General features: G+C 42.1%; 1 protein-coding gene across 8 annotated transcripts in view; it reads left to right on the plus strand.

The window, feature by feature from the left end:
- DENND2B (DENN domain containing 2B) overlaps positions 1–25,781 on the plus strand; it is a 181,545-nt gene that overhangs the window by 20,399 nt on the left and 135,365 nt on the right. For 5 of the 8 annotated variants that reach the window (XM_080404649.1, XM_080404646.1, XM_080404652.1 and 2 more), the window contains one exon: positions 19,929–20,017. The gene's annotated coding sequence lies outside the window, so the exon portion shown is untranslated. Of the gene's footprint in view, positions 1–3,409; positions 5,330–19,928; positions 20,018–20,626; positions 20,707–25,781 lie in introns of those variants that run through there. The other 3 variants (XM_080404651.1, XM_080404653.1, XM_080404650.1) reach the window with 2 other exon arrangements.

A 25,781-nucleotide genomic window follows, 5' to 3' on the forward strand; every position in this document is an offset into this window, starting at 1 on the left:
TCTGCCTCCACATCCTCCCATTTCAGTTGCCTCGTGCATGTGCCTTAGTCTGTCTTGTGTTATTTGTACTATGAGTTGTTGGATTTACTTTTTAAAAAAAAAAATTATCAAGAAAGTACATGAATCTTACTGCTTCGTTAGAAAAGCTCACAGTAAGGCACTTGGTACTGTTTCCATATGGAAGGTGGAATACACAGACTGTGTATAAACTGAGCCCTCAGTAGAGATTCCTCTGATGCTGAGAATCCTTTTCCATTGTTTCCCTCAGGAACCTGAGAGAGTAATTGAAGAACATGTATCTTAAATCCAAATCAATGTGCAACTCTCATCTGCTGTTTGACAATACAGCACTTCACCCTTTCTGATAAAGCCAAACCCATATATGGGGAGTTGATATATACTGATTAGTTTTAGATGAACTTTATTTTCTTGCAGTTGTTGTTGCTAGTCCCAACCTTTCCTGTGCTGTGAGCCTTGTAGGAATGTTTGCTCATGATAGGGCTGGGCTAATTTCACCATATCCAGAAACCTAATGATTAAACTTCTGAGTTCAGTTCCAAATGGTCTATGTTCCTGTAAGTCTTGTGTTCATTGCTGAGCATTGTTTTATGTGTTGTCTTTATTTCATTAAAGACCTTTTGAATGTGTCCACCATTATGTACAAGTACCTACAGAACTTGTATCTTGAAGTATCTTTAATTAACTTGAGTATCCTTTGGGGAGACTTTCGGTTCTTTGAGCAAGCACATAGTGTTGAAACAGAGCAATGCAACCATATGTTAGAGCACTAAAGATGTCCGCATGGAGGGAACGTACAGGATCTCTCTTCTTCCTCCAGGTTTCCCTTCTGGAAACCTGGACTAGCTGTGGGACTCCCAGGGCACCCATGCCAGCCCACTTTTGCCCATTATTATTATCTTTCATGTTGTATTCAAACAGAACATGAGTCTGTCTTTTGTAGGCATGTGGACCAGAATGATCACCAAAGGCTCAAGAGGCCAGTGTTGGTGAGCAAAGCCCTCTCTTTATTTTCTGGGGAGATGCTCCCCGCCAGTAGCCCCCCAAAAAAACCCAAACTTTACTATGTAAGAAGTCCTTCTAGGCTCTGTGGGACAGTTCAGTGAATAAAGTGCTACTGAGTGTGGGTAAGGAAGAGTAGAGCTTCCTTTCTGGAGGCCAAATTGTGAGTTATGAGTGTACCCCAAGCTGAAGCAAGGGAGACTCCAGCATTTCACTTCTTGAGGGGCAGACTGAGAAATTGGTTGAGTCTTGATGGGCTAGAGCTGCTGTCTCCTGCCTGTTGGCGTCCCCTGCAGTCACAGGGTAAAGCTTTCTGCAGCTGGGGTGGGTGATCCATTCCCTTCCTCCCCCATATGGTTATCCGGGGCGGCCAGTGCGCTCTACTTACTGTCTCTGCCCACTTGAGTTGGCAAAGATATGCTGAGTTAGCAGAAGCCAGTGTCTTCTCTATGCTTCTCATAAAGGCACAGGGGGGCAGGGAAGGGCATTGTGCATCTTCACCCAAACAGCTGTTCCAGCTAGACCTTGTGATAACACTTCACATGTGCCTAAGGTTGAACTGTAAACTCATCTGCTGGCATATGGTTGCCTGCTAAGTAGTGGGGACTGCTTTTCTCTTGGGATGCTTTGCTATTGCAGGATAGGCACATTCTGCCCTGCAGCATCTTTCATTTAAAACTTTCTAGGCATTGCTTCTGCCTGGCAAGATAAAAGAAAGCTTTCCATTAAGGCAGCCTCCCTCTGTCTTGCCTTCTGTCCTGTGCTGTTTTGGTGTATGGGTGGGATGATACCCGAAGGGCCCACAAGGCTGTGCTTGGGTGGTGGCACTGGTGAGCTTTATTTGTTGAACCAAATACAACAAAGTGAAAAGCACAGTCTCATATTTGTATTTTCATGGCACCCTGCTGTCTTACCCTTTGTGCACTAATTACATTTATGCATGCCAAAGAGAGGGACATTTCTGTGTTAATGAAGAGTCTGGTTGAATATAAGTTTTGGAAAAGAGGAGAAAAAGAGTGTTTTCCCTGAATCAGTTTCTTTAGGACCAGTTGAAATTCTGCCTACACACTAAAGGAGCATTAAAATAAACCTGGTTCAGTGTATGGTTTTGTTTTGAATATTAAATAGAGCTGCTCAAAAACCTAGGTGCAGAATCCATGTGGATGAGAAAGCTGGGGTGGGAGAAATGTACTCTACTGACCCAAGCAATACCCCTTAAGCAGCTTTTTCACTCTGATACCAGCTCCAACACTACCTTTGTCAGTGTGCGGCAAATTCCCAGGGAACAGGGACTCCCAAGCAACATGAGCTCAGAGAACAGCGTATCTCTCCTCCAGTTATCTCTTGTTGGGTGTTGGATATGCAGTGCTCATGAGCTGTGCTGGCAGGAAGGGCTCGGTGTGGTGAAGTCAGGTTCCCGCTGTGGGGAGGCTACCTGCCTGCCCTGCAGCATTGCCTCAGGTGTCAAGAGCCCTAGAAAGATCCTTTTAAGCAGTCATAACCAATGCCTTGCTTTTGGGAGGTGGACATATCCCTTTTAAATGATGCAGCCGGTACCGTTTTGACACTGGTTCTGCTTGTTGGAAAGCTGTTCCAGTACTTTACTAGTTCAGTGGTTAGAAATGTTTTTCTAATTTCCAGCCTAGGATTATTTGTGGCCAGTTCCTGTCTAATTTGTCCTCAAGTCAATGAGAAGAAAATGAACACAGAGTGCAGTGAATGAGGTCTGCCTTGAGAGCTTGTGGAAAAAGCTGGCTGAGCAGGACACTCTCCAGGTCTTGCAGAAGTAACCTGGTGACTCTGTGCTTGCATGAAAATATTCAGCGCAGTTCCGATGTCCCTTAAAATGAAGGAACGTGGGTCTGGTCCCAAACTTGGAGAAGCCAATAGAAAGGCCCGTTTTGACTTGAGTGGTCTTAAGAATTAAGCCTTTCAAGATTTGCATAGAGCTGGCACCAGATGAATCTCCCACCCACAGTTCAGGCAATGAACATGTGTGTGCAAGGCCGGGGCAATTATGAGAGAGTTCAAAGGGAACTATACATCCAAGGGGAATTTCATAGGCTGATCTGTGCTTCAACAGTATACTTCCACATAGCTTCCATCTGTAGCATGGGGTCTCTCCAGAGAAGGGAACATCAGATGCACTGTGGTCCCCCAGGGTTATGAGTTGTATGCACATGTTCCCTGGGGACTGGGATGTAGTTACTGCATGTGGGGTTTCTGTGTGTTCGTTTTGTGAAAATCCTGATCAGGTTGTTTAGGCCAGGAGCACACAGCAGCTTGCTTGCTTGCTTGCAGTTTGGTCTGGAAGAAGGGTCTTTGGTAGCATGTGTTTTTGCAGTCAATACAGATTTTTTTTTTTTGTTGTTGTTTGAGTGAAGCTGGGGTGTAGGCAGCACATAATGATTCAGGTGGAGATAGTAATTGCAGGAATGGCTATGGAGGGAGTTACAAGTAGAGCCAGTGAATGGGAAAGATGATCTTCTCAAACACCATAACCTGCTGAGAAAAGCCTGATGTGCCGATGAATAAGCTGATATTTGTTTCAAGAAGATAGCAGAAAGTTTTGGTGGTATGAAAACATCATGCCCTGGGTTGGTGGATACTGTCTTAAGTTGTTCTTGTTTTTCATCTCCTGAAGTGCCGTTTCTGGGGCATGAATTCCTCTGATTTATCAAACACAGCAGGTGTGGGGCAGGGAAGAGCTGACCTTCAGTAGGTAGGATGTGGTGTCAGAACATGGGATTTGTCACATCCTGAATCCCTGTCTCCCTAGGGAGGCTACAGTTATGTCATGCTCTGAACACGGTGGTGGTATCCTGCAAGAAGTAGTTGTCAGCTTCCATGAAGGGAGAGAAAGCTATCATTGAAACTACAAATGGTCATCAAATATCTCTTGTCTGCAGTGCTACATTTAATGACACATTTGAGTCGGGGTGTGTTGGTCTGGTCTTACAGTATTCAAATTCTGGTCTGGTTGATTTCTTTTTACTCTTCATCTTTATGCACCCTGTGAGGGCTGCCATGTTGTAGTTCACATGCTGCTGTGTTTTGCTGGCAAGTGAAGCAGTTCTTGTTTGCTCTGTGTACAGTTACGGTGGCTAAGGACATTTAAAGTGGGAGCTAGGAGTGTTTCATCACAGTGTGCTGTTACACAGTGTGATTGTGTGGGAGACAGTGGGTGATAAATACAAAAGGAAAAAAAAACCCACCCCAATTTTTCTTTGTTACTCTTGTCATCTCTACCAATTCTAATGTGGGATTTCTTTTTTATATTAGCTTGGGGTTTTTTTCTTCCTTCTTCTAAGGCCCGTGTTCCTGGAGTTCAGTGATTATTAGAAATCTTGACCCTCTCTGGGTTTTATAGCTACATGGGAAAGCTTGGAAACCTGAGTCTCAAAGGCTTGAAATCTGTAAAGCTAGTAGAAGGAGTTCAACCTTTATTTATACATAAAATTTTGTGATTTATTGGTGTCATCTTACAGCATCTCAGGGACCTGTCTCAAGGCACTGAATTACTTAAACCCAGTAGTAAGAGTTTCTTTCTCTTCTCGCTGTCCACTTACTGGTGTGGTGTTGGAGGGCGAGCACCGGAGGTTAGACTGTGACTCAGGCTCTCTCCCCGTGAGCTGATAGGCGTGACAGGAGAAAATTGCAGCTACTGGACCGGTGAAGCAATTGTGTTCATTGAATTGAAAGGAACTGTCACCTTGTCTTAGATGGGGTGAAATGGCATCTTTCATTGTCTTTAACACAGATGAGTATCTACAAGGGACAGTCAAACCCCCACCCTTGTGTAACTGTTACTCGTTACAGCACAGTTACTTTCCTACTGATGTCACTGGAAATATATTTAATATTGCTACCACCTCCTAGCATGGCCAAAGATCTTGCCAGAAGAGAACCTGGTAGTCCAGAATTCCAGCCCTGTATAAATAAACAAATATTTTAGTAAATCCCTAAGAATGGAAGCTGGGGGCCTTGGCATGACAAGCAAACCCATCAAAAATGGATATTTTTTTGTTTTGTTTTGCATTTCATTTTAATAACAGGCAAAATTTTCCGAGCAGGAGGATTGCACATACTGTATGCAATTTGTCTACAGAGTACTTTCTCTAGAAGAGGAGGAAGATGGAAAAAAAGAGAAAAGGAGTAACTTCTTAGAGAGAATCTCTGCTGCTTTTGTCTTCCATTTAAAATGAGATGCTAATGCATAAGGTGGAAGCTTTCTCCTGCATCAGGCTTTGTGACCGTGCCTGTCCGCTTTGCTCCTGTTCCAGTAACTGTACTGAAGTCTGCAATGAAGGTGAGCAGGAGTGTCTGACCAAGGCTATTTGCTACCCAGGCACTCCCCTCCTTTAATACCTGCTTTTCAGAGCAGAACTATGCAGGAAATCAGATGTGATTGTGCATAGAATCTTCCCCCCTCCCCCCCCGCCAGACACCCAGATAAGGCAGTCTAATTTGCTTCCAAGGTTTTTAATTGGGAATAAAGTGGTGGGGTTTTTTTTGTTGTTTTTTAAATTTTGAGGTTTCACTTTCAGACTCTTGAAGGTTTGATTGGCCCTTGGCAGCTTTCAACGCCTGTCAGGGTTTATTTGGTAGAATACAAACAGGTTGAAAGCACTGAACTGTTAAAAATAAATAAATAAATATTTATGCAACCTTCCCCTGGCCCCAAAAAGCCTTTCCAGGATTTGAAGTTTCATAGAAATTTGCCTGTTGATTCAGACAGTATGGCGTGCAAGGAGAAGGTCTTTGCATCAATAATAACCAAATGAGTGGGGTGTAGCTAGTTGCTCTGCTATGTGGTTTTCGGACAGCCTGTTATTTGACTACATCGTTACAGCTTTAAAACTGGGCAGATTACCAGGGTGCTGTCTATATTTAAATGGCTGTATGCTCAAGGTTAGCTTTAGAGCCCAGCAGTGGGTATGGTGTTTGCGTTTTTGCAGACACATTAATGATAGGAACAATCTTTTGCCTTCAAGTGTCTGTGGATAGTTTCTTACCAGTCATGAACTGTGACTTCAAAAGTAGATACCATGCACTTAACAAAGCAGCCCCTGTTTGGTAGGTGATGTACCTTTGTAGAGAGCTAGCATGGTTTACCTTGCATTATGTTAAGGTTACAAGGTTAACCTTGTATTGCCTAATATGTGTTTGTATTACTTTAAGAAACTTTTACAGGGCATTAGTTGTTTCAGCAATAGTCTTAATCTGCAGGTAGCAGTTACAGTTTTATGGGCATCAGAGGAGTGTTAGCCATCTAAACCAGTAACAATCTGGTTTATTAATAACATCTTTATGATAACACATGAATTAGGCAAGCAAGCACTATAATCCTGCACTGAGGCATTGAGATTTTGATGTAACCGGGTAGGCTGGTGGTATCATGTTAAAATTGAAACTTAAGGTTTGGGAGGTCTGTCTGTGCTCTCACCAGCAGGCAACAGGCAGCACCTGCACTGATTTGGTGTGCATCTGTGGGGATGGCAGTGCCTAGCTCCGGGTGCCAAGCTTGCCTTCAGATGACCTTTCTTTCTGACTGAGGGTTGCAGAATTTTTTTCTTCTGACATCTACCACCACTCAATGATTTTGAGGAAAACGGGAAACAGATCAGGATAGTTAAAATAAGCTAAACATAACATTGTCGGGAATCAGAATGGCTTTACTTTGCCAGAGAAGAGTCATGCTTCACATCTTCCTTTGACCTAAACTTAAACCATGAGTTCAGGGAACAACCATTTATAGAATTGGTTAGGTCTGTAATTCACTGTGTGAATAACAGGATGGTCTGAAAGAGAAAACAAAGATCCTTACTTCTCAGCAAAGATGCAGAATAAAGGCTATCGAATTCTCTTGGGTTTTCTTGTTGTTACTGGTGTTTTTTTGGATTTGGTTTCTTCTTTTTTCTTGTGGAGCAGAATTGGTGGGGTTTCAGAAATGCTTTCAATCAGTGTAAACCATTTCCTATTGCGGCTGCCAGCTGTTCTTTCAGCATTTGCAGATGAGGGGCACAGCAATACTCCTTAAGAAACAATTGCTTGTGAAGAACAGATGAGTCTGAGGTTCTGGTTAAGGCAGAATGCACCCCCATAAATTACTGCATTATTATATATCAAGAATACTTTTGTAGTCTGTCATTGGAGCAACCGTTGAGTGGGATTCGGCAACCCACACTTGAAAATGGTCCCAGCTCAGCCAAATACTTGAGCATGTGCTTGAAAGCAAAGCATTGACTTCAGCAGCTTGCCTAAGGGCTGACTCAGGTTTCATGCTGGTCTGGAAGGTTGCTGTAGTTCTCACACAGTGTTTCCTCTGGTGGGAATGGACAGCAACATTTGTGTGCTTCCTGTGCTTCTGAAATACAATGATCACTCCTCTTCCTCCCTAGCAGTGCTAAACTCTTTTATTTTGCAATGTGAAGAAAAAACTTACTAAATGGCTGGGTCACTGGGGAGCTGGGTGCGTGGGTGGGTGACATCGACTGATGCAGTGGTGTTGATCTGGAGTCAGTTGGCCTAGATTCCCATTTGTTCTTAGTTGGCCGATGGTGAGTTACAGTGCTGCTGTGTGCATGGACAGGGGACAAATTTGACAAGGAGCAAGAAAGTTATTTAACTGGTGTAGCTGTATTCTGTTACAGAAGAAGAGCCAGTTCAAAAGATACGAAGATGATTATTCAGGATTGAATAATGTTCTTGATTTTCCATGCCACCACCTGAGACTTGTAGCATGAGACTAGTCCAAAGCCTGCTAGGCAGTCTGCTGCAGGGATGATATGCCTTAGTCATGATGTCTCACCCTGAATGAGCTGAGATGTGGTATTACTGTGCTGGGTATGGATATTGCCATAATTATCCACCCACCCACTCCCCGCCATGTTGTTTTATAGTGTTTAAGACAAAAGGCACTAAATCAGACTCAATATGTCAATGACCAATTGACATCCCAGAAAGTTAGTTACTGTGAAGGGTAGGAAGCTGGTGATGGTTGAGGCCTGTGCAGCTTTAGGGTGGGAGACTGACTGCAACCTATTGAGCTTTGCTGTGTAACTCAGGTTTTCATACAGATTGCTGGGAGGTTGGATTCACCATGCATGTTTATTCCTTTTGTATTGATTCAGCGTGCTAAAGCGAAGACAGTTCAATACAGAGATCAGAAAGAGAAGAAACAAGGGCTGACAGTCTTTTTGTCATTTTTGGCAAAAATACTCGTACAGTATAAATGAGTTCGCAGAGCTGTGCAGCCCTGCCTTTGTGTGTTGAGAGTGCGCATGATTTACTGCAGAAATCAGTTTAGCATAGCATAGCTGTGCAGATTCAGCAGGACCTACCATTATCTTGTCATGTTTTTTAGCAAATTGACTTTTACAAGGCAGCAATTCAAAAACATGAAAGAGAAATGTGCTGAACAACCCATCCCTTCTGGTTCCCCCATCCAGTGTGCGCTGGCAAATTTGTCACAGCTGCACCCACGGGCATGGTGGTGCTCAGCTCCCTCACTTGCAGGGTTTGAGCATTCTGTGTGCAAGAGCTGATGTGGGTCTTGATTTTATTATTGTGATCTCAAACTCTCAAGTTGCTGACTTTCGAACTAAGTATGGCTGTTCAGACATGGCTTTCTGTCATGTTTCACTTTACAGACTTAATAGGATTTCATTGGTACAACAAGAGTAACAAATGCACTGTTAGCAAGATTTTGCAAATCTTACTACTTTTCAGCTCCACTCACTCACAGGCTGCAGTCTGGAATGGACAAAGAAGAATGGCCAGAAAGCAGGTAGGTTCCCGGGCTTGCCCTGACTAACATTGCCTTTCACTGCCTCTGAAGGCAGAGTATAAAGCTAGATGCACTGCTGGTCTGACCATTTTCTGTGTTTTTAAAGTACATTTCTGTTCCAGTGTCAGCACAGAAGTAGCCATGGATACGGTGTTTCGGCGTTCTCAGATGTTTGGCAAATGTGCCTGGATTTTTGTTTATTTTTAAGGGGTTAATTTAAAATGTGTAAAACTTTCCTACCTTCTGGGAATTCAGGACATTCAGCCCATGTATGCCTCAGCAAATGTCTTCTATTTAATAACATCTTTGTACATTACCATTGAGAGATGGCTATCTCGGAGAGCTAAGCTGTGAATGTGCCCAAGGGTGAAAAAAGAACAAAAAACTAAGACTGAGGGGAGGGGAGATGGGAGAAAGTAATTTGGTTTTGTGTTGGTTTTTTTTTCAGTGGATAATGTGTGTGAAGGGTAGGGGTGGAGATGCTTTAAGGAGCATTCTGAGATAACAAAATAGCTTGCTTAGCTAAACAGAGCGTATTGAAATGACAGCCCTACCCATCCGTCCTTCCCTCTCTTCTGCGACCTGACCAGCGCTCAAGTAGCAGTGTTCATGTGTGGAGCAGGGCTGTACACAGCTCCTTTTCCTCTTCCCTTGGGTTTTGAGATGAAACTGCAGGGCTAGTGGTGTTTTCCCTCCATCTCCTGAGCTTAGCAACTTTTGTGTGAAGGAAGTTAATTGACCAATGCCACTGCCTGCCTCTCACAGTTGGACAAGTCCTCTGGCACCAGTGTGCGCCTGTGTGTCACCACACTCCATGAACCTGCTCCACAAACCCTGTCTCAAACCTTAGAGGTCATTTTCTTGAAGACATGGCTGTTTCCTCAACAGAACTTTCCACTGTAGAAAGTATTTGTTTCCTATCCTTTCATCTGCGGAAACTATTTGTCACTTGAAAGACTCACCTGGTTTTGAAGGTTAGCCAGGCAGACCAGAGGTGCTGGTGAGGGAGACCCATTCCGATGCAGCAGGTTTCAGATGCCTCTGCAGCCTGTCCCTGGTGTAGATTTTACTTCCTGTCACAAGTAATTGTCTTACAATCTTTTGAATGGCTCACTCAATACAAAAAACTCTACTCTGTATTAATGGTTGATGGGTTTTTCTAGCAGATGTGAAATTCAGTGAAACATACACAGTTTCTTTGGTTTTAACAGGAACAGATGATTTAATAAGCAGCTATAAATCTCTTGGGAATGTACAGACATAGTCAAACAGTACACTTCTGCCAGATTTTTCTACTGACTAGACTTATAGCCTATGAGTCATAGTGGTCTGCTCCACTCCCCACCTTGGATGCCTGTTGTTGTTTTGGCTTTTAGAGGTGCTCTGTGCTGCACATAGTTTTTTTTAATCACCTTCTCCCGTTAATGAGCTAGCTTTTTCATCCAGAAGACAGGTTCAAGCAGTTGACTTTCATTATCTGTGTGTGCATGACATTTCCATTTCCTAGGCCAGTTTGTGTCTTTAAAATTATATAGTAAAAATGTTTGAGGATTATATTAATACAGCCTCCTAAATGGGCTTAGTAGTGGGAATCTGGTTAAATTTAAAGAGGTATAGTCAGCCTCTTTCTTAATACGGTAATGCTTTCCTTCCAGCAGTCTGTGGCCAACTTACAAAGTTTAATAAATTTATTATAACAGTATTTCTAATATATTCAGTTATCAGCTCTTTAGAGATAAGGAAGCCAAGAAAGAAAGCAGAAAGCTGTTTCAGTTACCTGTGGCTCATGCTGAATTGCAGGGGAGGGTTCTATTTCCTAAAGTATCAAAGTTACATTCCAAATGGACGTAAAATGGCACTGTGTTTTACAAATGTCTTATTTTATATTGTACTGGTCTGCTGGCTTTCCATAAGTGTCTTGGATGTCTAGGAACTGGGGTTGCAAGCTTTTAATTTGTTTTACAGTTGGTTCGAAAACCATATGAATTACACTTGGGAGCCACTGTAGAGGAGGTGAGGTATTAGAATTGCTAAGGTTTGCTCCAGGCTGCACCCAGAGATGAAACCAGTGATAACACACAGACTTTGTGTGGAGTTTTTAACCATTGTGGAGGTTCTTGCAAGACAGGTGCAGTGCAGCTTATTTTGAACACAGCTGGATGGAGGGGATTTAAAAAATGGCCCGCAACATAGTTTTTTATATTTTTTTTAATCTTGCAGTGATTTAATATTTTACAGTGTGACCAGATACAAAATCTGTCTAAGAAAACTTGTGCAAAGGTCTGACTTCATCATACACAGGTGGGAAAAATCTAAATCTTTCCACTGGCTCAGGACTGTGTTTGCATTTGTTGTACTCTGCAACTGTGTAAATTGTGAGGAGAGTTTATATCAGTGACAGGGATGATCAAGAAACCCTGTTCCTGTTTGGCTTTTTTCAGCCTGGAAGGAGTATCAGAAATGCATAAGATGTGAAGCAGGTTAAGAAACTGGAAACAGCCTTGGAGGTTGATTAATGTACAGAATTGTATGATGTCATCAGAGATGCGTATTGTATGAAACATATGGTGAGATTGCAGCCTACTGCATCATTCCAATACTGTTTGCTTCTGGTTTCTCAGTGCTGCAGAAAGCCAAACAGGTATTGTGTTACTAGGCGAAGAAAGCTATTCAAGGTCCTATAACTGTATGGTGTCAAAAACAGGAACAACATTTGATTCTTCTGACTCCTTGTTAGGTCCCTCCATACTGCACAGGAAGCACAGTAGAGGGTTTCAACCCTATGCGTATGTGCCAAAAAAAAAAAAAAAAAAAGCAGACCTTTCAGCTCTTTCTGGCAAACTGTGTTGCTTTATGTTTTCAGTAAGCACAGAGCTCTCATGTTTGCTGATGGGACTTTCACACGTCAGGAAATCAGAAAACTGAAGCTGTAATCAGCATGTCTGTTCTTGAATGGGGAATTTTCCCCAAAGCAAGTTGTGATGCATGTTCCTAATGATTTGAATCTTACAGTTCAGACTTTCCATAAGCTGCTTCCAGCATTGTAGGCACTAACTTGTGTTTGCAGTGAAGATATACACACCCAACTGCAAGGGTAACAGCCATAAATTACATGTTTAAATCTCGACATTACTCTGTGTGATTAATTGGGAGCTGCCAGTGCCTTTAGAAGTCTGGCTTTGCTGTGGCGTTTAGATGGAGATGGTGCAGTGCTTGGTGCCTGCGCTGTTGCAGGCCGGCTTAGGGGTTAGCTAGAAATCAAGACTTAGCAGAGCTTTTGCTAGCATTTCTTCACTGGCAGCAAGGTCTTTTGTAAACTTGCTGGTGTGTGGTCTTTGTGCACTAAATGGCTAACACTCGGCCTGTGTTGTGGGATTTCACCATTTTCATAGCATGAACAGTAAGCAGCAGCAGTTCCAGGGAGCGAGTTGTCCATCCCCTTAAAGCAATGTGCATAGCAATGGGGAGCATCATGTGACTATGTGGACCTTATCCAGTGTTTTAAAGGAAAAATATCTCTAACAGTGTCCTGGCCTATATAAGCTGTATAGTTTTCCCAGACTTGGAAGAAAAGCGCTGGTACTTTCCCAAGTTCCACCCTTTTCAGTTTGATGTAAAAAAAAAAAAAGTCAACTCTTGCTTTTCTTTTGTCTCTAAAATGGGAAATACTTTAATTAAAAGAAGAAATCATGTTTTTTCATGGCAAGAGGCAAAACCTTATCTCAGAGTAATCTGTTTTGATAAGAGTAAAGCAGAATGTGTACTTTCTTTTTCTTTTTTTCTTTCCTTCTTCTTAAATAATAGCCTCTACTGTTAGTAGTGAAGATGAGACAGGTAGGTGTGTGATTCCCCAGCAGCCTAAACGGGGATGTTGGGGGAGTCCTTCCTGGGATGTGGGGCTGTTTTCACAAGCTTCCCACAGCTCTGTTTGGAAGAGCACACAGAACTGAAGGAGGAGGAATGACCTTGCTTTTAAGGCATTCATCTGGAGCTTGGGCACTGGGAGCTAAACTCCCAGCGCTGGGACTGGCTTCCTCTGTGGTCTGCAGTATGTTGCTCAGGAGATGTCTGTGCTGCACAATGGAGCTCAGCATAGAGAGCCCTGGAGGGGACTCCAGGAGGTCTGCGTGGCCCTACAGTGCATTGGGGCACTGTGTGGAGGCACGACCCTCTCCCTGAAAAAATACGGTAGCACTGGTTCAGGCATGTACTGTTCAGCCTTGTACTGTTGGGGCTGTGCTGCTTCCAGTTTTGGAGTTATCATGGTTGTGGCTCATTTGGGCATCTCTGTACCATACTCCTTTGCTAAACCCAGGAAGCACTGGGGTACTGAGAAACTAACACAGAGTTCACAAAATGTTTTTGAATTGTCTGCATGGTCTGGTTCTGGATTTCTTTTGTTTTGCACAAGCTTATCCTAGTCATTCCACTGTCACTGACTTTCATTTCCTCCATGGCACTGGAAATCAGCTAGAAGGAAAACTTAATTTCAGCTGTTTCTCATGGCCAGATGGTTTTCCAGGAAGTAAAAAGTTCTGATATCCCTTGGAATTCAGCTGACCCCAACTGCCTTCCAGGTCCTAACTATGATCTCAGGGGAGGCAGCAGAGCCTGGTGCTTAGAACCTGGTCGGCCACACACTGTGAGGGGCCACTGTGCAGCCTCATGCACAAAGCTACTTAACTCCTCTTTTCCAAGCAGCCACACAGGAGTGACATTTATTCAGCTTTGTAAAGCATGCTCAGAACCATGAATGAAAGAATGAAAGGAGCTGTGCATATTCAAAGCAATATTTTATCTGCTCTATCCAGAATAAAGAAGAAAATAGCTTTATTGTCTACAGCTTGAAAAATCTGCCTGCTGGGATGATTATGACAATATGAAAACCAAACTTGTTATATGCCTAAGAAAACACATGCTGTTGCTGGCTTTGATTTTGATGGGGTGTAGGTGATGAGAGTAGTTCTGGGCTGGTGCCTGTAGTACCCTTCCTCCCCAGAGATGCTAAGCAGGGCTCACAGGCATCCTCCCAGCATGCTACCAGTAGTTCACAGGGTCTCCAGGCCAATTTGGAGGTTCAAGTCACAAATAACATACAGGAAGCCAGCTGGAGAAGTTAGCATGCAGATAAGTCATTGCTTTTTGTCCAAAGGAACATCAAACTGACACTTTCTTCTTAAAGTCTTTTGGCTAATAGTCTTTAAAAGATAAGATCTATCTAGGCGGAGAGGGGTTGCATAAACTTCCTGTGAACTTTCATAGCTGATGATCAAAAGGAATCACAGAACATGTTGTCATTATTTATCTATTTATTTATTTATTTAGAAATTCAAAGAGTGCACAGTGCTATTGGTTGTGATTTTTCTCATGTGAACAAGGTGATACTATACTGCATGCTCAGCCTTAGGCCCTTTTATTTTTCACTTTGAGTTTAAACTAAGAGCTCTTTTGCAGGGGGGGGAAATGCAAAAAATGCAACCACCACCCATATTCTGCTCCAGAAACCAGCACTGCATTGTTGAATATATCTGTACTCATGTCCATTGCTTTGCTAAGAGGTCCTTTCCTCTTTATTAGCTCTGTAGGGCTAATGTAAAGATAGAGGTGGCTCCCAAAAGCAGCATCTTCTTTGTCTCACTACCTGAATGCCAGTACAGGAAGGGCTACTTTGATAACAATTTGAAAAGAGCCTGTTCAGGTGGGGATTGGCTTAAAGGATCTGTATTCCCACCATTTACATGCTCACTGAAAAGGATTCTGCCCCTTTGTTCCCATTAAGTCAAAGTTTTGCAGCACTTGCTCAGCTGCACACAGGATTTAGTCCTCCCAGAGTTACATTCTTGTGAGTCCTGCTTGCATTGCAATTCCAGGTGTGAGGGCATCTGTTTTTTAAATTGCTTTCTAGTCCCATGTGCAGCATCTTGTGTCGCAGGATGTGTGCTGTGAACAAGGGCAACAGAAAGCTGTCGGTTGGCTTTTACAGTAGTGAACTAAGACAAATTAAGATACCTCGCATTCGTATAGGGTCAAATCAGAAATGCTGTGGAATTTCAAACAACTCATTGACGTCTGTCCTGATATGGCTTGTTCCCAGAGGAAGCCTGCTTGTCTCATTTGCCCCTCTTCTTGAGACATAAATCCATGCTTGACTGGGGATATCTGCAGTAAAAAAAAGGTATAGGAAGAGACAAACACCTATAAAGGGCTAAATTCTCTTGTTTTGTCCAGACAGGACAAATAGTCCTCCCTTGAGGGCTTCCCCCCCCCATCAGTTTTGGTCCTACAGCTTCCCGTCTTTCCTTTTCAGGCATGCCTGGGATACAGCACAGCCACACACAGGAAGGGTGTTGACTGGAGTGCAGATGGGTTGCAGACAGGGCTGGCTTGGGAGAGTTAAGGAGCAGGACTTATTTACATGAGGTTCCCACCTTTTGGTTATTGCTGTGGCTTGGCTAGTGCCTTGGCCTGGTGCCATCTGGCAGTTTGCAGCACTGGGATGTTGGGGGCTAGCTGAATTGGCTGCCTGGGCCCAGAGCCAGTTTGTATGGCTTGTTTGGCTTTGCACTGCTTTCTAGCAGGGTGAGCTGTAATATGTGTCTCCTGTCATGAATCAGACCATAGGTATGGATAATTCTCAAACCAGGCATTTACATGAGTTAATTCCACACTGTTCAGGTTAAAAATTGTTTTATTAAGGAATTATTCAGCTTGTTGCTCAGCAGATTTTCAACCTCATTAGTAGGTTTAGCATGGGGAGTGTGTCCCAGTTACATTGCCAAATGACGTCTTAAAGCTTTAATTGCCAAATAAAAACTCTCTTGCTCTCTCTTTTCTGAATTATATGTGTTACTAAAGTACCACTTTGCTAAAATATTGTAGCATGTTTGGCATATTTTTAAGTTCTTTTGAAGTCAATGTTTAAGTGCGTTGCTGAATCAGGGCCTAAATAATAGTCACAAAATTAAGCCATTTTATTTCTGAAACAGTAATGCTGCACAGGAGTTGAATGTGCATCAGCTTTTTGTTGTGACCCCTCCTGGTACAGATATCCTCTTAGTTTCACTGAATCACTTAGCAATTTTTGCAAGTTGGTGTCTTGTACCCAGCTGAGACATCAGTGTCAGACCCAAGTATGGTAGGTTTTCATTTGCAGAATGAGATCAAACTGAAACGAGATATAGGGCCATAAAGGGATTGGCAGCATCTCAAAGAGTGCGCAGCTATGATTAGTCATTTCCTATATACATATAGTGTGCATGTGTGTGTATATATATACGTCCACACACTTTTTTCTGGGTTAGTGAAATCAATACAGTGCTTCGAACATGATCCTTTTTGGGCTGTTAAAGTGGTCATGGAAATTTTTAATTCCTCTGCTAGAAGAGTGTTGTGGAAATACTATGGGTAACGGATCTGATACTGAAATGGGGGAAATAAAAATCATAGCTGACTGATCTTAGACCTAGACCTGTGCAGTCCCATTACAACCAGGGAGCTCGTATGTTGGGTCAACTCCTTTGCAACTGTTTGCAGGGCTACAATATACTTTTGTACTACTTGCTATGATACCACAATCCTAGAAGAGATAATGCAGTGAGGCAAAATAGAAGTTAATGTGCCACTGATGTCAGGGAAAGTTTTACTCGCTTCAGTAAAATGATGCTTTTGGGCCACTTGCTGTATCGCTGTGCTCTTATGCTGTTGTGTAGGACTGTTAACAGCAAAGGCCAGTGCTGTGGACTGTTAATTCAAAGAAGTCGGTGGTGTTGTGGGACTGCTTCAAAGAGTATGGTGGCTGCTGTCCTGGCAGTCATTGTCTTATCCCACTTGGTAGTCACAGAATGCCCTGTGCGAAAGTATTGAGTGCTGGGCCTTTAAATAAAGCACAAAGAGCACAGTTTTTGTAGTGCATGCATGCTTTATATTATGAGCTGGTTGGGGCCTTTTCCCTTATTACCATACCTCTGCAAGTCACTGCCTGGTGATGAGGAAGTGCTGCTGCTGAGCTCTCTGCCTTTCCCAGTGAGGTCAGCAGGAGCTGCAGGCAATTGCCTTTCCATGGTATCAGGTTGAAAATGTATTGGGGCAGGGTACTCAAGCTTCACTTTTTGCTGTTGAGTCTTCAGTTATCTAAGTTCAAACAGATATGATCTATTGAGGTCATTGGAAAGATGGACAGTAACTGTGGTGTACAGATGACACAAGAGGAAGAGAAATAAGCTGGCCATCCTCTCTGGGAAGGGGGAAGAAGTCCTTCTGAAGGGCAGAATGTTATTTGAGGAGGGTGGAAAAATTATAAATAATTTTTCAAGAGCATTTTTATGTGGAACTTCATTTTATTTAAAAAATGCGAAGGAAAATGTTACTGAAGTCAGTGCAGTGATTAATCTCTATTTACCATCTACCAGAGATTTGTGCTGTTGTTGTGGTCAGCTTATTCTGTAGCTTATCTCTAGTTTTGTCTTTTTAAAGCCTGAAGTTGATGTTGTGTTTTCACCTACTGAAAGTGATAAAATTTCATGAGTCATTTAGGAGCAAATCTGATCTTTGTTTCCTTTCCCATTGCTGATGATGGCTGCTTGATTTGGAAAGCATTCAGTAAAGAATTTCAGACAATGCAGCTCGTGGGGAGAGTGGCTCATATTTCCCTTTCCAGTCTCAAGGGCAGAGGCGCCAGGTGTGCCCTGGTGAGGACTCTCTCACTACATACTCATCCTTTGCAGTGCATGTCTGCTCCTGCGTGCATCACATGGCTTCTGCATCCTGTGCTTGCGACCACAGAGTGTAGGAAGGAGTGTGTTCAACAAGTCAGAAATGGGAAGTGTATCGGAAATAAGAAAGTAAACATCAGCCATGTGTGAGTAATGGGTTGCCTGTCTTCCGCAGGGGATGAGGATACATGTTCTAATGTTCTCTGGTCACAGTGTAGCCATGACACTGTAATTAGCATAGTACAAGCTGTTCATCATGTCTTCCATTTATGATCCCAGACTCTGTCCTGATCCTAAATTTTGTTCTGAGGTATTGATGTGCTTATAGAAAAGCTCAGTGAGAAAAAAGTGAAAAGTGGGAATGGTTCTTGTTTCACTGGGGCCAATTTGACCAAAATATGTCAAGGAGAATATGGCAAGGAATTGATTAGGAGTGTACTCACGAGGCTTAGAATAGAAATGTGCTTGTCTGGGGTCTTCCGTGATAGTCACCGGCCCAAGAGCAAAGCTTGGGCCATAGTTTTAGTACTGTGCTTCATACCTACATATTTGTGCATATGTAATATATTTTAATGACTTCATTTGTTTTATTTGAAACTTTAAACTGTAATTGAGTATGTATGTAATGCAATGAGCATTTTCAATTGTTTATAAATGCTTGCTTGTATGCTCGCCTGAGATCCTTGCCAGATATGCAGATGTGGTCACCTAATGAAGTGTTAGAGAGCCTTGCGATAAACTCTGGAATGGGATGTGATGCAGACTGTTGGTACATACTCCCATGCTACCAGTAATGGGTCGCTAGAAAATCTGAGACTGATCAGCCATTTCACCTGTATGTCGATCAATTCCTAAGTTGTTGGTGGTTTTGTGTATGTGGTTTGGTTTGTTGGGTTTTTTTTAATTACTTCATGTCCTTGAGCACTCCCTTTACGGTAATATAGGGTAAAACATTCCTTTCTTGGGAGGAGCTACACGTCTCCCTCTTTCCCCAGTTACGCTGCTAAAACTGAGCCTACTTGCAGTGTGCAATGAGTTTAATTCAGTTTATACACCAAGGGGAACTTTTCAAGACAAAACATGTCATAATTTTTTATATTTGGCTTCTGTGGTTCTGCTGGGCTTCACTGGTGCATTAAGGGAACTTAGTGTGCACTTGCAAGCTTAGCATGTGGCACTTTCAAGTCTAGAAAAACTGTTTCATGTGATGTCATTTCAGCATCTTCTGGATTCTTGACAGCTGAGGTATCTGTCCTTTTATATTCATCTACCTGTGAACAGTCAGTACGCAGTTTTTGGTAACAGTGTAAAATACACTTTCATGTATATGCCTTTGGGTAGTGTTTTTGACAGAAAGGGGGTTTAAGTGTACAATCCACTGGGAGCTCTGTCACTCACAAAATGTAGAGGTTTCAGAATTACATTCAATAATATGCTCCAGTGTAGTTTATATCTTATAATAGCTATATGGAGAGAAAGGTGTTCCCATAAGATATCTTGGCTATCTCACTGTCTAGTGTTCTTTTTTTAATTCTACCTTTGCAATCATGTTAGAAACACAACCAGAAGAGTAATATCTTGGAAGTCTCCTTGTGTATAAACCTAGCTGTGTTAATTATGTGATGTACATACACATTTTCTTGCATTGAACTCTCTAAATAACATATGAAGGTTACATATGCTCATTTTATTTTAAGTTTTTAATGGAGGGGTGGAAGACCATAACAGCATAATGAAGTGGTTAATAGAGAAAAAAGAAATTGGTTTCCTGCTTAGTATGGCATAGTCAGCTTTGCAATTCTGTGCCCGCTAGAGGGACTGTTGCTTATACTACTCATTGCAGAAACGAGAGTCTTGCGGTCCCTGTAGTATCTATTATGAAGTTTTAAAACTTTGAATGACTGACTCCGCTTAAAATCTCTAAAGAATAAGTCTCCAAGCTATTTCTCAAAGGGTAAAAACTTTGGGCAAAGTGCTGCTGTTCTGAGTCCAAATACTTTTTGCTGAATTTCTTTACTAAATCTTATTTTTTTTTCTTTTTAAAAGTATTTTCTGTTCTCTTGATTTATCAGTCCAGGCTTTCCTATATGACGTTGCTGGGGATTAATTTATAATTCTTTTTGTCAAGGAAAAAATGTTGTGTCTCTTTATTTATATTTGGAGGAAGTTTTGTTTTGCAACCATGGTGCCAGTGAATATGGTAAATTAATCAGTTTTTGTATTCACAAACGTCATTGAAATGGGTTTCTCCTTTAACTGGGAGATACTGAGTTTTGAGTAAGAGGCATGTACACTTAGAGTCAGTATGAGAAGTTCCAAATGTATGTTTTTTCTTGTTTAGCTGGGGGATTCTTTCCTGTTTGAGTTGCATGTTCCTGATCTGCACATTTTTTTTTTCTTAATTGCAGAAACATGAAAGAATACAGGAAGTCCTGCATGACCATGATGAATACCTGCACTAATTAAGTCACTGGCTGGGTACTGGGAGAACAGCAAGGTAAGCAGTCAGGCCATGCCAGCAGCATTTCTCGTAATCTGCATGATTGTATTTCAACAAAGCCTTAGTGCTTTCAGATATCAAATTCATAACAACTCGGGCGAAGACAAATACCCCGCAGGTTTGAATGCAATAGTTTTACTTTTAGTTCAAAGCTTTGGCAAGCAAACATCTCTGTTTTCCTTCCTGGGGGGGAAAAGTACAAGTTCTGTGGTGTGGTTGTTTTTTTGGGTTTTTTTGTTGTTTGTTTTTTTTTTTTTTTAAAGGCAATATCTCTAATTTCAGCAATCGATTCATGACCAAAGCTCAGCTTCCTGGGCTGACTCTAGGGAGGGCTTGGTAGGAGGGGTGGAATGCTTCAAAAACTTAGCTGATGAAAAGGCATGCTGTTTTGTGGATGCCTCCCAGAATTGTTTAAATCTCTGTGTGTGTGTGTGTGTATGCGCGCGTATGAAAAGAGAGAGAGAGAGATATCTCCATGGCAACTGGCCTGGCCAGTCTGTGTTCTCTGCAATCATTTTAGCTGGAATCAGTGCTGTGAAAGGTCATATGAAGGAGTTGTGGGAAGCACAGCAGGTATTAGACGCTAAACGACTGGTTTTCTGATTGCTTCAGATAATAAGACAGAGTTTTGTCTGGGAAATACAAATCTGAGAATGGAGTGGAAAGGGAAATGCTCCAAACTTCAGGTAACAAAAATTGCCTTTTTAATGTTATTTCCTCCCATTTTAAAGTTTGGTGTTTTGTTTTTTTCCGTGGTGTTTACTCTCAGCCGAGTGTCTGAGTGAGCTTGGATTCCCTGGCTCTGGGGAATGATGTCATGCAGCAACAGTTGGATTCTATTAGCCGGGGAAAGAGGAAACATCCTGCATTTTTGGGGGAGAGGAAAAAAAAAGATACTTTGGCTCTTTGTTGAATCTTGTGCAAAGACTGCAAGAAATGTTTTTTTAAAAAGTTTCTAACAAATTAATTCCCAGAAAATGTCATTTAGGATCTAGACAGCACCAAACTTTAAAACCGCTGCAACAATTACTCCTATACGCAAGAAAATAATTATGGAAGTGTTACAAAATTCAGAAGATGTTTCTTTCTTCTTGGATGCTCCTATGTTCATCTTTAATGAGAAAATTAATTGCACCGTAATTAAGGAGAGGATTTGGAACCTCTTTGCACTTGAGAAGAACCTTTAGCAATTCTCTGGAGAATGTGCTGCTAAAGAGTTTCTTCTGGGCTGGGCTCTGTCTCAAATTGCTGCTTATGAATAGATGATGCTGGCAGCATTGTTCTTAATAAGGTTTTCAGTCCTGGGCTATGTTTTTCATAGCTTTAAACCAGCCTTTTTGGGAGAGGGTAGCAGGGCAAGAAAGCAGAAAACTAACAATTTAGCAATTTGAAAGGGTCCCCCGCCTTTGCTCAGAGACGTTTGCTAAATGCTGTATTCAATACTCAACATTAGGATAGCATGCATAGCATTTTAAGCTATTAATGATTAATGTACGACTGCTGTGTCCTAATGAAAAGGCTTAGAAAACAGGTATAATCCTACTTCCTCAAACATCACAAAATACACTGTACCTATAGCCACGATGAAAAGATTAGGTCACCCCATGCTGTTTAAACTCCTCTCTAGCAGATGCTCATCTCTACTTTTACGCTTTGTTCCCTTCTGTGCATTTCAGGCATGATCCAAAGCTTGCCTGAGTCCATGAAAGTTTTCCCGTCAACTTCAAAGGGCTTCAGATCAGCCTCTGCCTGAGAACTTCTCAGCCTGTTTCAGTCCTTTGACTGCAGGACTAGGCCACAAGCTCTCTGCTTTCTTTCATGAACTTTCCAAACAGAAGGTCTTTTGTGTTCCTCCAAACAATGCCAGGCGCTGCTGACTGGCTTCAGCATGGCTGCTAACACCGCTGGAGATAATAGTGATGCTTATTTCCGCTTTCTCCAAAAATCGTCCTAGGGGGAGAAAGTGCAGTGAATGGAAATCGGATCCTTCTATCCCACCTCCCCTCCTCACAAATGGCTGTTGTTTATGAGTGTGCATGTGTGTGCAAATTGTTCCTTGATTAAAGGGCACTATTGGCAGTGCTTCAGGGAGGAGTTCCAGGACGACTTTCGGGGGAAAACACTGTTATCATTGTGATCTGCCAGTAGAACCCCTATGAGGGAGAAGCAGGCTGTCCTGGAGCAGGCAGTCTTTCTACGATGCGTGTACAGAACTGACAGCTGTCATCTGCAAACTGAGCGCTGATCAGCAAAGTCTAACACTTTGTTGTCCCCTTCTTGTCTACTGGATCTAACTGGCTTGATTGTATAAATAAAATACTGCTGTTAGTGTATATCAATTAATAACCTGGTTAAGTGATTGGAGAAAATAATAATTTTTTATCTGTTTGATGGTTGAGAGCAGTTTAATAAGAAATCCTTGTGCCATTCTTGACTAGAAATGAAGTGTCTGTTGAGCTAGTGTGTTAATTTGAGACATCCCTCTCCTTAAGAAGGAACGCTGTGATGATTACTCAAGTTTAAGGCTCTTTTGTGGGGAAAATGCTGTTAGTCCTGAAATTTCTGAGGCAAAGATTATGATTTTCAAAATCAGAACCACTCCTTTTAATTGCTTACCTTTTACAGATGGTCAGATTGAGAATCCTGAGAGATCTCTGCAAGGTGTTGCAAACTTGGTATTCCAAAGGCAACGGTTACTTTTTGTTGTGTGTCTGTTCTGTGTGTGGTGTGATGCAGTGGGAAGCCTGGTGAGTTCTCTCCCAGTGTCTCTGGCTGAGGACATTTCCCTTAACGGTCTGTGTCTACATGTCACTTTGAAAAATGATACAAGGCATCATTTCCATAGTTCATTAATATAATTTTCATTTGTCCTAGCATTCTGAACGGTTCCAAAGGAAGTTTGCATATGTTATGTACTATGTATACCTTACCAGTAGGAAATAATAATTAAAAAATTGTAATATATTTATAACTATACTCATAACAAGATAACTTATAGCTGACCTACTGTAGTTGGGCATAAATGTAACCAGCAGCCCATAGGCATTGGCACATTGTTTTATTCATCCATTAAGGGAGTAAGCAATTCAAGAAGACTGCTGCTATACCAGGTAATACACACGTTCTTGTAGCTGTCTGTGCATGCATAGTGGCTCAGTGCTCAACACAGCTCCTGTGGACAGGTCCTTAGCCTAGCGTTTGCTGCCTGCTGTAGTTGTCACTTCATAAGTGCATTTGTTTCTGTATCTTGAAGAGGGTTGCTTTATGTTGCTGTTCTGACATAAATTTCCTCATTGGTCCCCTATATCCACCATGTTTCTGCCAGTAACTGTATGCCCACATTCTGTCTGTGGATAGTCAGTGGCTCTGAGTTTTCCGGAGAGGTCAGTGTGGTTTTTAGATAGGATTAGTTGTGTCCTGTCTCGTTGTACTTAGAAGGAAAGTGAAAGGATATGGTAGAAATCTTTTTAACAAAAGAAGTCTCCTTGACTCTCTAATGACTAATTTTTGTTTTCTGACTTATGTTTTTATTGCTTGCTTTATCCTGCAAAAGATCATATTTTCTGTAACTGCTCATTCTCCATCTATCCATAGGTTGACCATAAAAGTTTCTCTGTTGTCTGTTGCAGTGAGTTGCACATTAATTGGTATGTTGACACATTTGTCTTTATTGATTGGAAATACACCGCTTCGTTGGCAAATGAGCTGAGGCTACTAGGGCTGATTTTGTATCATTCAGTACTTGTTTCTGCTCTTACTCTTTTCTCTAAATAACTCCAGTCTCTTAGATATTTTTTTTTCCTTCTTCTTTTCTTCTTAGGGAAAGTCTGTGAGACACTGAAAAAACACTGTAGTTGTCTCCATTTCTGCTGTTTTCTTTGAAGGTCAGGTGATTTTCAGAGCACCTGATGTTACATTTGTGGACAGATGTACCCCTAAATTCTTGAACGTGAGATCAATATTCTCCATCTGTAACCTTATACTTACATTAGATGGAATTAATTGACTGAAAACAACAATGCTGCCTATTTAGAAGAGCTGCTCATGAGCATACTCAAATCTTTCCTTATTTTCTGTGAGTTAATTTCAATTCCAGCAGTTAGAACAATTAGTTCTCACAGTTATTTCTTGTCATGCTGTTTCCTAGTCATGGTGACTCTGACTGACTTTCTAAGGTGTAAAATGTGACATGCAAAAGGAGAGCTGTTCTGAGCAGCTCAAACTGGATATGAGAGTAGCTACCTTTAATTACAGCAAGAACCTTGGCATGATTGCACTGTCATTCTGCTCTGCAGTGCAGGCTATCATTAGTGCTAATCGGTGGTCTCTGTTCTGCCTTTGCATCTTTGACACAGTTACTCTTTGACAAAGCAGACTTTTGGCACAACCCTTATCAGAGAGCAGGGGAGATCTGGTGGTTTTCACAAAAACCCGTTATAATTAAGGCTTCCAGTCTGGGATTTAAACTTCTTCTTCCTCTTAAAAGCCCAAGAGGCTTTTTAAAATATTTTGCAGGCTGAAAATGAACCTACTGCTGATAGAGGCATAGTCTGCTGACAGTACTAGCTGCAGGCAGATCTGGAGGAGGCAGGTGCTGCTCTTGTTCCTTCCTCAGGCTTTGCCAATGTGCTTCTGCCCTGAGTGCTTTTTGAACAGCACTCCACAGTTGTTCCTCAGTTTCATGTGACAACAGCCGAGTCCCCTAAGCAGTTAGGAGGAGTATTGTTGGCTTTCCTCCGGTGCCAGCTCTTATCTGAGTTCAAGCCTCATGTAGCATTAATTTTCTCTGCCCACTAGGAGCCAAACTGCTGTATGCAAGGGGCTGTTCAAAGAAGTCCATTTCCCTGTCTTGCCAGAGGCAGTGCTCCTCCCTTGAACCACTTTTTCCCCATACTGTTGCGGTTTGATGACAAGAAGATGAATCAGGGGCTAAAACTTCTGCCAATGGCAAGAATGCAATTTGGCACCCCTTGTGCCTGGCATCCAAAGGATATAAGCCATCAAATTATCTGTGCTCCTGGTCCAGCTGAGTCTGTTGGTTTATGACTAGAACATCCCCTTCTAAAGCATGCTTGAGAGTTAAAAGGCATTGCTAAGCATTTACCACATTATGGATGTGCTGAGGACAGTCGGGCAATTTTGACAGCACAAAACCGGCTCCCTGCAATGCTATTTTATGCCTTCTTGGTAGACAGCAAAAAGCAATTTGAGAGCTGCAGCAGGATGGAAAGATTTGTAGCTGCACAATTCATGTTCCCATGTTTCAGCCTCTCATAGGCCATGCAGACCTTCTATTATTAGTTTTAAAAGGAGAATAGCTGACAGCTGATTGATTTGAATGGCGTATTCCAGAGAGAGCTGTTTTATGACTGAGTTGTCAAGAGTGGCAAGCCAAGAAAGTATTGACTATAGTTATAAAGAAAAATCTCTGATGTAGAACACAATCCTGTTTATCCAAAAGATTTGTAGGGGACAAAACCATCTTCATACCGCTTTGCTGTCAACATGTTCAAACCCATGTGGGGGAGATGAGAAGCTGAAAAGCTCAGCCTGTTGCATTCATTGCCTAGCAGTTCCTGGGAGAGCTCCCTGGGGGTTTCCTGGCATGTTGTTACAGGGAAGGGGACATATCACAACTTGGTCTTCAGAAACCTGCCTAAAAATAATTTCAAGTGACTCATTCTGGTGTTTGGTTTTTGGAGAAGAGTCAACTTGGTTTCAGAGGGAAGAGTGGGGGAAAAAACCCACTTTTGGACAATGA

The sequence above is a fragment of the Falco punctatus genome, assembly GCF_963210335.1.
Source record: "Falco punctatus genome assembly, chromosome: 10".
Taxonomy (NCBI): Eukaryota; Metazoa; Chordata; class Aves; order Falconiformes; family Falconidae; genus Falco; species Falco punctatus.